Source organism: Aphis gossypii, chromosome X (genome assembly GCF_020184175.1).
Source record: "Aphis gossypii isolate Hap1 chromosome X, ASM2018417v2, whole genome shotgun sequence".
Taxonomy (NCBI): Eukaryota; Metazoa; Arthropoda; class Insecta; order Hemiptera; family Aphididae; genus Aphis; species Aphis gossypii.
The window spans coordinates 22,848,498-22,860,592 of record NC_065533.1 but is presented as its reverse complement, the minus strand read 5'-3'; the positions used below and the strand labels follow the sequence as shown (position 1 = coordinate 22,860,592).

Genomic DNA, 12,095 nt, shown 5'->3' with positions numbered 1-12,095 from the left:
GGCATGTTGTATACATATGAATCTTTACAAATGAACCCCCGCCGGAAAATACTATTTTATCCGTTTCCACAATATAGGTATAATGGATGCCAGTGATTCAAACTGAACACATACAGTTAGTCATACTTGTAGATACCGCATTTTTCAATCGATTTACGACAACAACAATTTCTCCGCAAAACACTGATTTGTTAGCCTACGTTAATACAAAATTTGTTTATGTTGAAAACTTCTTTAAATCTACGATAACATCATTGTATAATGACATAATTAAAAAACAGTGTGATCTCGAACGAAAAATATTACAACAAAAGCTTACACTAGCCTCTTCGAACATTTCCGACTTTTCGTATCTTATGGGCGAAGGAATAGGTTTTACTGCAGTGAAAACAGGCGAAATAATATATTTAATAAAATGTAAAAAGGTAAATGTTGAAATATCGAGAAAAAAGGTATGTTTTAATGAACTACCAGTTTTATATAACAACAAAACGTTTTTCATGGCCCCCAAAACGCACATATTGCAACAATTTGGAACTCAAATTGATTGTAATATATTACTTCCACCTGGCTTCAATTTGGACGGAGACTGGTTTGGTATTGTACCAAATATACAAGAAATAAAAAAACACAAAAGCTCAAACAGGCTACAACCTGGACGTGGTCGTACAAAAGTCCAAAACCGCTTATGAATGCTGGTATATACACACAAGACACAATGAAAGCTTTTCAGCAACATATATTGTTTCCACAAGAAGTGAGTGCTGCTACAAATAATTTAATAAGACAATCTATGGGATATGATACGACTAACCAAGGTCTGCAATATAAATATCTTATTGACGAACAGACAATAAGCAACATGGTCGAAAATAAATTACATCAACTTTGGGGATGGTTTACAACTATTGGTACTTTTGTTTCGGGACTGATGGGGATATTTTTTATTGTAAAATTAATATTAACACTAGTGGATAAGGGGATTAATATTACTATTTTATACAAAACCTTTGGGTGGAGTGCAAAACTGTTGGCAGGAATTTTTTCTAGTATTACCCATTATTTAATGTTAAAACACACAAAAAAAATCAACATTTTGATCAAGACTCGCTAGACACAAAACATGTTCGCTATTCAATTAAAAATAACAAAAAAGTGTACCCGATCTTAAGTCAAGATTCTGTTTAAACACTTTAAAGCCATACAGAAATAATGTATTTAATTTTATTTAATTTATTATTTATTTAGTACCTATGAAAAGTATTGTTTTAAATTTGTATATTTTATTTAATTATTTAATGATAAAAAATTTTAATTTCATATTAAATGTACATGAAAAATGCAATTATTACCTTTATGGCACTACGTCAATTGTCTCTTTTAAAATGGTTTTCACTCGATCCATAGTTACGGGAATTTGATCAACATTTTAGTTTGTAATGAAAATAGGATGAATAGTATGTAAAAAATCATTCTAATCAACTAGGATATTCCGTATATATTTATTGGCGTACAAAACAGCACCACGCGAGTAACGGGACTATTTTTTCACCGGATGATAACTGCTAGACTCTCTCAAAGCAATCGACTTTAAGTATTTTTACGAACAAGCCTACACCAGAGGTTCGACATCCGGAAGTTTGACAATCCGCCATACTGACATAGGCGAATTCCACTTTCGGACATCGATTTACATCATATGATGACTGATAGCTAGACATTCAACTAGGTACCATTTTCTCTAAATATATTTTTTTATACCTATACAAAAAGAACCAGGAATGCAATGCGACACGGTATTACACCAGTTTAAGACTCATAGCTATACACTCAATTACCATTTTTCGTATTAATTTGCTCAAATTTAGTATTTTTCCTACTTTTTTGGTGCATGATTTCTTTTCTAGACACCTGATTACCATGTCCGGCCAAATTCATAGTAAAACGATTTTTACCTGACCCCCTCGAAGACGCCGAAGTAGGCTTTCACAATCCTAGAAATTAAGGCATACCTAGTAATTAATAAAATATGTATTTATCTTATTTATCAGACAACTATTGCCATATCAATATTGAACTACTTACTTAAAAATTTCTCTGAAACAAATGTCGATGATCGTTCCGACCCACTTGCTGTAATCGTAGTGACCACGAAACAGTGGTTGGCCACATACATAATGTTATACGTCGATTAAGTAGAAATACTTCAATAAAATGTTGAAAATACCAATACATCAGATGTAGAATCACTTAAAGATGGTGGTAAGATAATAGTGCACCTGACAGACAATGAACAGTTTAAAGACTTAATTGGATGTCTAAACGATGGTCAACGCCAACTCTTATATCATACAACAAATGTGATAAGAAGTCAATTGTGGGAAAAGGTCATCCTGCGATGAAGGTATTTGTCATTGGACCAGCGAAGTTGAAAAGTCAATGCTTATACGAGCATAAGCACAATCTGTATTTCGGATAGCAAATCTTAGACCAGATATAGATGATCTGTCACTTCCTCCCGTATTGCTGACAGCACCAACAGGTAAAGCAGCTTATGGAATAAAAGGATTAACACTTCATTCCAAGTTCAAGCTACCATTGAATCAATTTGCCGGATTGTTACCAAAGTTAAGTTCAGATATTTCAAATACACTACGTTGTCAGTTTGCCAATGTAAAGCTTTTGATAATTTATGAAATTTTCATGGTTGTCATAAAAACACTGGGATACATTGATCAACGATTGAGGTCTATATTAAGAATAAATAAACCATTTGGCGACATAAATATAAAAGTGTTTGGCAATTTCTTTCAATTAGCACTGGTATTAGTAACACCATTACACGATAGTTTTGAAGAAATATTGTCTAAATTTCCAAAATATCAATATTGAACTACTTACTTAAAAATTTCTCTGAAACAAATGTCGATGGTCATTCCGACCCACTTGCTGTAATCGTAGTGACCACGAAACAGTGGTTGGCCACATACATAATGTTATACATCGATTAAGTAGAAATACTTCAATAAAATGTGGACCCTTATTTGATACATCACTTCCCAACCAAAAAAGGAAAATTAAGGTAAAACTTACAATAGTTTTGTTTATTTTTTTGAACATTTAATACATTAAGATGATTTAATATCATCTCTCTTATAGAAAGGTGTTCATATTATTGTTGCAACTCCGAAATGCAGTCTTTACACCATAAACTTTTTACTTCCATCGCACTCTAATTTAGACGCACGTCTAAACATAAAGATAATCTGATGAGTAGTTATTTTTCTTTTCGTTTTCTTTTTAAAATTATGTTTAAATCGTGCAGTGCCTGTCGGTATTCAGTGCTAAACGGAATTTGGTTGCCCACCAAAAAAAGCATAAGGGAGTTCGTTTTCCGTGTACTGTTTGTGCGTTAACATTCACTTATAAAACTGGTTTAAACAAACACCTGAAAATAAAACATGGTATCATGCCAGGTTTTCGCCAACCCTATGCGCAGCTCGACCGACCAGCTGCACCGATCGATGCTCAACCCACTCGACATTGTTTCATACAGATAGCACCTCAGATATTTGTCCCAGATATCCCGGCTGGCGGATCGAATGAGGTATCTGAAGATGATTTGTGTATGATTGCAATGGACGAATATGAGAAACAGAACGCTATTACAGGTTAGTTTATTTTTTTTTCAAACTCAAATTAATTAGGTTTTTTCATTTTTTAAAAAGATTCTTGCACCACATCCGTTAACGGAGGACGTACTTCCACCGCGAATACCACGTCGGGTACTAGGGCGAAAAAAGCTCGTATGGACATGGTTAAGGCTCCTGGGTTCACAGAAATGTCCTCATCTGCGAATCGAAAAGTCGTGTGGTTTTATGTCAAAAATATTAACAATGTTCAAAATTATCCCGACTTTCTCCGCTCGATCGAGCCTGAGCTAAATCAAATATTAAAAACACGCGTTCAGCAAGGGGCGATTAAATTTAACCTAAAGCTCGAGGCTACCTATAACCGCCCCAACGTTCTAATTCGTCAGAAAACCGAGCATTTAAAACATCAGCGACCGAAATTTTCCCGGAAAGTAACATTGAAGAGACTTTAGAGAGGGCTTTTATAAAATTGCTGGCCGAGGAAGAAACTTATACTAGTAGAGGAAGCGGGTTTACCGTAGAAACTATAGACGGATTATTGCTAGGTATATATAAATATACACCGATGGCTGCCTCTTCATATATACAGTTACCGGTATATATAGATAGGAGACGAGCTACAATAAACCCACAAAACAATGACCAACAGTGTTTCAAGTGGGCTATATTAGCAAAGCATGTGGCAGAGAATTTGTCAGATAAATATAAATATTGTGTCGGTAATAATTATAAACAGCAAGAGGGGAGATATAATTTTGATGGAATCACCTTTCCAACACCTCTGTCAGATATAACAAAATTTGAAAATAATAAGCTTAACGTGAGTGTAAATGTCTATGGTTTGGACAAAAAATTCCAGCCTCCGAGGAAATACCCGACGTAAGAGGTGTATCCCTTTCGTGTAGTAGACGAGGAGAAAGCCAACCATTTTGACTTGCTGTTGGTGACGGACAATAATCTGTCGCATTACGTCTACATCTCCAATTTTTCCCGCCTGATACGTGCTCAGAAAACTAAACACACTGAGAGAGTCGTATTTTGTAAAAGATGCTTTACCAGCTTCGATAATCAAATATATAAACGCAAGCTGAGTGGGGAGGAAGCGTTGAAGCAGCATAAGTTGATTTGTGGGGCGCACAAACCAATACTGCCTAAAATGCCTAAGAAGGGTGATTGTGTTATGTTTGATGCGTGGCAAAACACACAGAGCCACCCATTTGCCATCTATGCTGATTTTGAGACACTGCTAGTTAAGACGGACGAGATGAAGGGGAAAAATACGAAGATTGTCTAAAAACATGAGGCTATGAGCTATGGTCTCATTGTGAAGGCGAGTGAAGATGTACCGACGGAGCTATTGGCTGAATACAACATACCAACAGCACCAGTTATCTACCGAAGAAGTGAGAGTCGACCTGATGTGGCGAGATATTTCGTTGATACCGTGATGGATATATCGTTAAATATTGAAAAACTACTAAAAACCAATATAACTATAAACATGTCCGCGGATGGCGTCCAGGCTCACGAAGCAGCAACGCATTGCAATTTATGTAAAATCGAGTTTAGCCCACCCTCGGAAACACTTCGTCGCAAGACAGCTGACCATTGCCATCTATCAGGGAAGTATCGTCAAGCTCTTTGTAATGTATACAATTAAAAATTGCAAACACAAAAGTTTGTACCGATATTTTTCCACAACTTGTCCAACTACGACGCACACCTGATAGTCACAGAACTTGGTCATGACACCCAAACTATAAAAGTAATACCCAACAGTGAGGAAAAATATATTTCGTTTTCGAAATTTGTGTTAAGCAGATTTTCGATTCGGTTTATTGATACTTTCCGCTTCATGGCAACGAGTCTATCTTCACTCGCTAAAAATTTGATAACACCAGGTCTTGAAAACTTTCGTGAAACAGCTAAAGTGTTTACTGGAGACGATATGCCGCTCGTGACACAAAAAGGGGTGTACCCGTATGAGTACACCGATAGCTGGGACAAGTTAGACGATAGGCGATTACCACGGAAGAGAGACTTTTACAGCACATTGAGTCGGGGATAACGGAGGAAAAGTTCGATCACGCCAAGGAGGTATGTTATATGTAGTGCGCGTATTTAGATCTATATTTTAAAATTATTGTATTTTACAGGTCTGGGATCACTTCAATTATAAGACGTTAGGCAATTACAGTGATTTATACTTAAAAAACGATGTGTTACTGTTGGCGGACATCTTTGAAAACTTTCGCGATGTCTGTATGAAGACTTATAACCTGGATCCCGCTCACTATTTCACTGCACCCGGTTTAAGTTTCCACGCAATGTTGAAGTATACGGGTAAGAAGTTGGAACTTCTGACAGATTACGATATGCTTTTGATGTTTGAGAACGGTTAGTATAATATTATATTTAAAAATACATACATTTAAACATTTTTTTTTCTTTTTTAGGTTAGGTTAGGTATGCCAAGGCCAACAATGCTAAGACACCTGGTTATGATGAAACGAAGGAGAAATCGTAGTTGATATACCAGGGCTTAAGTATAAATATTTTATTTTTAAAAATATTTTTTAACTTTTAAACTTTACAGGTAACAACTTATACGGATGGGCAATGTCAGAGTACATGCCGTACGGTGACTTCAACTGGGTTGAACCCAGCTTGGATGGTTTGGACGATTTAACATCAACATCGGATAAAGGACGGGTATATGAAGTAGATGTGTCTTACCCGAAAGAGTTGCACGATAACCATAACGACCTGCCTTTCCTGCCACAAAATAGTATACCGCGTGGATCAAAGGTACGGAAACTGATGGCTACATTTGAAAAAAGACAAACTATGTTATACACTATAGAAACCTGCAGCAGGAGATTAAAAACGGTTTAATAGTTGAAAAAGTAAATATCTGCATTTTATAAGATTTCAAACAGATTTTTAACAATTTTTTTTTTTTTTTTATAGGTACATAGAGTTATACAGTTTAACTAGTCTGCGTGGATGGAAGATTACATAAAACTTAACACTGAGATGAGGAAGAAGGCTGGGGACGATTTTGAGCGGGATCTTTTTAAACTAATGAATAACGCTGTATTTGGTAGGTTACTAATAAATATTTTAAACATTTTTAACATTAAAATTTTACTTTATACAGGGAAAACTATGGAATCAAAACGCAAGCAAATGAAGATGGAGCTAGTGTTGTGTGAGAGGAGGTTGCAGAAGTTGATCAATAAGGCTACATTCAAGCACTGTACTAGTTATAATGATAATCTCAACGCTGTGGAGCTTGAGAACAAAATTATTAAATTTGATAAACCTATCTATATCGGTATATATATATATATATATATCGCTTTCTATTATAGATTTATTAACACTTATTATTTTTAGGATTCGCAGTGCTTGATATAAGTAAAACCCTAATGTACGACTATCATTTCAACGTTATGAAAAAACACTATGGAGATAATATTAAACTAATGTACACCGATACAGGTAAATAAATATATATAAAACCATTATGTTTGAATAAATTTAATATATATTATTATTATTTTAGATTCTCTAGTGTATCATATAAACACGAACGATTTTTATGAGGACTTAACTAACAACCCGAATTTGTTAGATCGAATGGATACATCTGACCTGCCAAAATATCACCCTTGCTATATAGCCGAGCGTAAAAAGATCCCAGGTCTATTTTCTGACGAGACCAAAGGTGAAATAATGACTGAATTTGGTGCGTTAAGAGTCAAATCATACTCATTCATTTTGGTCAGAAAGGAGAAAATCAAGGCTAAGGGGATAAGACAACACGTAGTTAAAAACCATATGACATTCAATGATCATAAAAAGTGTTTGTTTGGTGTGGAGGAGATGGATTTCAATAGAGAGAATGTTTCCATACGATCGTTTAAACACAAGTTAATGACAATTAAAACAAATAAATTAACACTGAATAACTTTGATGATAAAAGAGTGGTGCTCGAGGATAAAATACATACACTGGCTCACGGACATTATAGTTTAGAGTAAGTTTTAAAATTATTTTATATTTTTCAAATTATTTTACTTATATTTATAATTTTATAGGGATGATGATGAGAAGATTTTTTATTGGCTAGATCATGAGATAGATACTGGTGGTCATGAGTGGGATGAATCTGAAAAAGATTTAATGAGATTGCTTCTACAGGAATCCATAAAATAATTAAAACTGTACATATATTTCTAATTTGTAAATACCATGTATATATTGTTGTATATTTTGTAAATATCATGTATATATATTTATTGCACAAACAGTAAATGCACGTAAAAACTAACACATATGGGTGGCAATTAAGCTCAAGAAGTGTAGCTTTCTTAAATGTCGCTAGCGATAAAGGATAATAGAATGAGATACTCTGCCACTATAAAGTAAGCTATTTTCATTAAATCACAATAGTCATTGATAACGTCGTCAGCCATTCACTGATTGGCATAATAGTATTATTTTTTTCACCCTCCATCTTAGAACACCTCAAGACCAACTTCAAAACCAAAATTAATAAAAATAAATAATAATTATTCCAAAAATATTCCATATGATATAAAAAAAATCATAAGTTGAACTAAACAAATTAAGAGATAAAATTTCAAAACTAATCAAAACTAAAAAGACTTCCAAAAAAAAAAATTAAACTAAGAAAGATAAAAGTTAACAATTATTATATCTAATTTAGTTTCAGATAATACAACAATGTGGTCACTAATCAAGATATTAATAATAAAGAATAAGGTTTTTGTTATGTCTTTTGAAAATATTTAAATAATTCCAAGGTTCATTTGAAATATTATTGCATTATTGAACAATTCACTTTCTTATTTTTTGATAAAATTGTTATAAAACTTTAATAGTAACTTATAATATAATAAAATTATAAAATTATATAAATATAAGTTGTTAAGTTGCTTTAATTAGTTTTTATTATTTATTCCATACCTAGATGCTAGGAAAAGATTATGTTGTTATAATACTTGTAAACTCTAGAGCAAGTTATCAAATTTCATATTACAATCTGCTTTATAGAAATAAACAAAAAGTGTTACAACGTTAACACAAATGCATTGTAAAAATGTCTGATACTTTAATGTAAGTAATATAAATAAATGTTATTAAGACAGACGCAAAACAAAAACATTTTTTTATGCTCATTCATTTTTTGAAATGATCTCAATTTAAATTCTTCAAAACCATCAAATTACAAATAAAAAGTCATGTATGATGTAATAATTAAAAAATAATAATATTTTAATATTTTGATTTTGTCTAGTTTACTATTAACAATTTTATTCCTAATGAAATCAAAAAATTTTTATAAATTACAATTTTTTTTTTTAAACAGTAATATGTAATAATTACATATTTCCCATTATTTAATGTATTCATATTAATAACAGCTAAGTTATATACATATAACACAAAATATGAGTCAATTTTTTTTAATAATATAATAAAAAACATTTGATCGTATACACTATGTAACAACTATTTGTCAAATATTCTTTACTAGACATTTGATTATAAGCTTTTTAACATTTGCTATTCAATGTACTAGTATCAGAAGATCCCATAATGTATCAAAACACAAAAATTGTGTGTAAACCACAAATATGTTGTTTATGTAAATTAGCTAATATTAATAATGTTCCTGGTTAGAGTTGAGTTACTAACTGTAATTCAAATCAATGATTCTAACAAACATTTATGAGCTTACGGATCGTTAGACCACGCCAGAGGCACATACAATAATAATGTTTATTTTAATTATTTTTTTTTAATAAAAACAACATGTACACTAAAGCTAATAAAAATGTGGTAGTAAAGAACAAATAGTAATTAGATGTTTATTATACAACTAATGTTTTTATTATACTGAAATAATAAAATAAACGTTTAAAGATTTTGTTATATAAACAAATAATTTGATTGTATTATTGTAAACATTTTAAGTTAAAATTCAAAACAAATTACATCATACATTATTATTTTTCGATTAAGTATATATATTACAATTATACTGTATGTTTACTTTTAAAAAAATGAACTCCAAAAAGCATAAAAATGTTTTTATTTGATGTAATGATTGACAAAATTTTCAGCTAAAATAGAAATTGTCGAAAAATCAAAAATGATTAAATACATTATATAATTAAGTGTTAGGTTAACCAACAATCAAAACATCAATGTTGAATACTGACAAAGTCAGACTATGGACAATGAACATGATACACAAGAAAATATGGGATATTTTAACGGACATTATGTGATAAGGAATTTTTGGTCATTCAAGTTTATGCTTTAAAAACGTTATTTTTGTATTACCTATTTTCGAGTATAACTGTGAAAAAGGTTGCTATTTGTTTAAAAAGATTAGTCCTTAAAAAATTTGTGTTATCATTAAACATATTTTGTTATATTTTTCAGATAATTATGAGATGTGGATTATTTAAATCATATAAATGAGAAATCTATAATTATTTCTTCTAGCATACCTATCACTAAACACTTTGTTAAAGGACAATACCTAATATTATTGAATTATATGTATATGGTGTAACGAGACAACTAAACAGCATATCATAAACATAACAAATAAGAATAATATTTTAAACAAAATGATAATAAACTCTGCAGAAGGCATCATTAATTGAAACAAAGAAAATATCAATAATTTAATTATTATGAACAATACATATCCTACATAATAGAAAGTATGTTAAAGGTCAGTTAACATAGTAACATCAAATATAATGCTAATAGGTAGGTACTCAAAAACCACTAGTCAAAAAAATTGTATTTTATATCTAATATGAAAATATTCTTACACAGTACATCGTCATTGGGTTATACAAAATCTGAATGTTATCTACAGATGGAAGGATTACTGTTCACAACATAACATAACTTTATGAGAAAAAAGTGCTTATGTACCAGTGTCAAAAAAACTAGGTAGATTCCAAAAAGAGAAGATTAACTTTATGACAAACGAAAACTTCATTTTGACAAAAAAATATATAAAAGGGTTGACCAACGATAAAAACAACAAAATATGAATGTTGACGAAGATCTCACCAAGTAGTTGGTACAGAAAAAGAAATAGAATGTCTTCTGTATTTTAAACAAAATCAAAATATACATAATCCCTAAAAGAAGTCACTTATTGAAACAAAATATATATCAATCATTTTATTTAATAGTACAAATTCAATTAACACAAATAAGAATATCCAAGACAATAAGCAACACATATCCCACAAAATAACATTTCATACAAAGGCAGTTCTACAATAACAACAAATATAATGTTCATAGATATTTAAAACCAACCATTATACCGTTATATCATTAATTGAATATAACGATAAATTTTGATGAAAAAGTAAAAGAATCGGATTGAATATAATAATATTCTAATCAACTCGTTTTTTAACTGTAGTTAATATTATGGTCATAACGTAACTGGTAAATCCAATAGGTAACTTTGATACCGATTTCACAAATCAAGTCTATGTATCCCTTAAACGTCATATACTCATTGTTCACTCAGAAATAGTAACATTAACTATGTAACTTATGTATGTAGTAACTCAATAAGGGTAACATAAACTAAACTACTTTCTTTCTACAATACATCAAGGGTAAACAGCGAGAAGAGACAGTAATGATATTCACATTATTACGCCACTCAGCTTCATAATATAATATCATCATAATATTGTCAACTATTAAAATACTAATATGCAACAAACAACTACGTTTAATAACAATAGTTTCATAAGTCAAAATTTATGATATTATTCCACATACCTAGCCCATTATTAATTACATCTCAAAGACCAACACAATTAAAACTAATAACTATTTACAGCTTTGAACATCAAAATTAGATAAAAATTTACACTACTCAATAATTATACATATACATATTTATTAATTATATTTGTATCAAATAACATGTTTATATTTCACAAAATTACTTCATAAAAATTTATGATAATAACTTATTATAGAACAACAAGTCAAAAGGTCAATATTATAAGTAGAGCCCCCTTTCCCGTTTTCAAGTCAGTTTGCTTCCATCAGCCATCTAGTTCAGTGCAACTATTACACCGTCTTACTTAAAACCAAAAAGCTTATTTAACTTAATTATATAATTGATTTTCTATCTTGCTGGGAAGTTGTAAATTATTGTTCAAAACCGAATCACTACTGCTTTGATTTCATTTAAAACATCTTTCTCAATACCAAAGTATTCGTTCAGATTCTAACTATCATCTTGTCTACAGCGAACTATCTGGTAAGAGAATATATTAATATATAACTACATGTCCAGAACAACAAGATCATTATTGAGTAAGACAACGCAGACCCTGGTGTAAAATCAA

The 12,095-nt window shown here is 31.1% G+C and overlaps 1 pseudogene; it reads left to right on the top strand.

Annotated features, from left to right (window-relative positions):
- The first annotated feature begins 3,469 nt into the window (after positions 1 to 3,469).
- LOC126552425 (uncharacterized) lies at positions 3,470 to 4,947 on the top strand (annotated as a pseudogene).
- Positions 4,948 to 12,095: the final 7,148 nt, after the last annotated feature.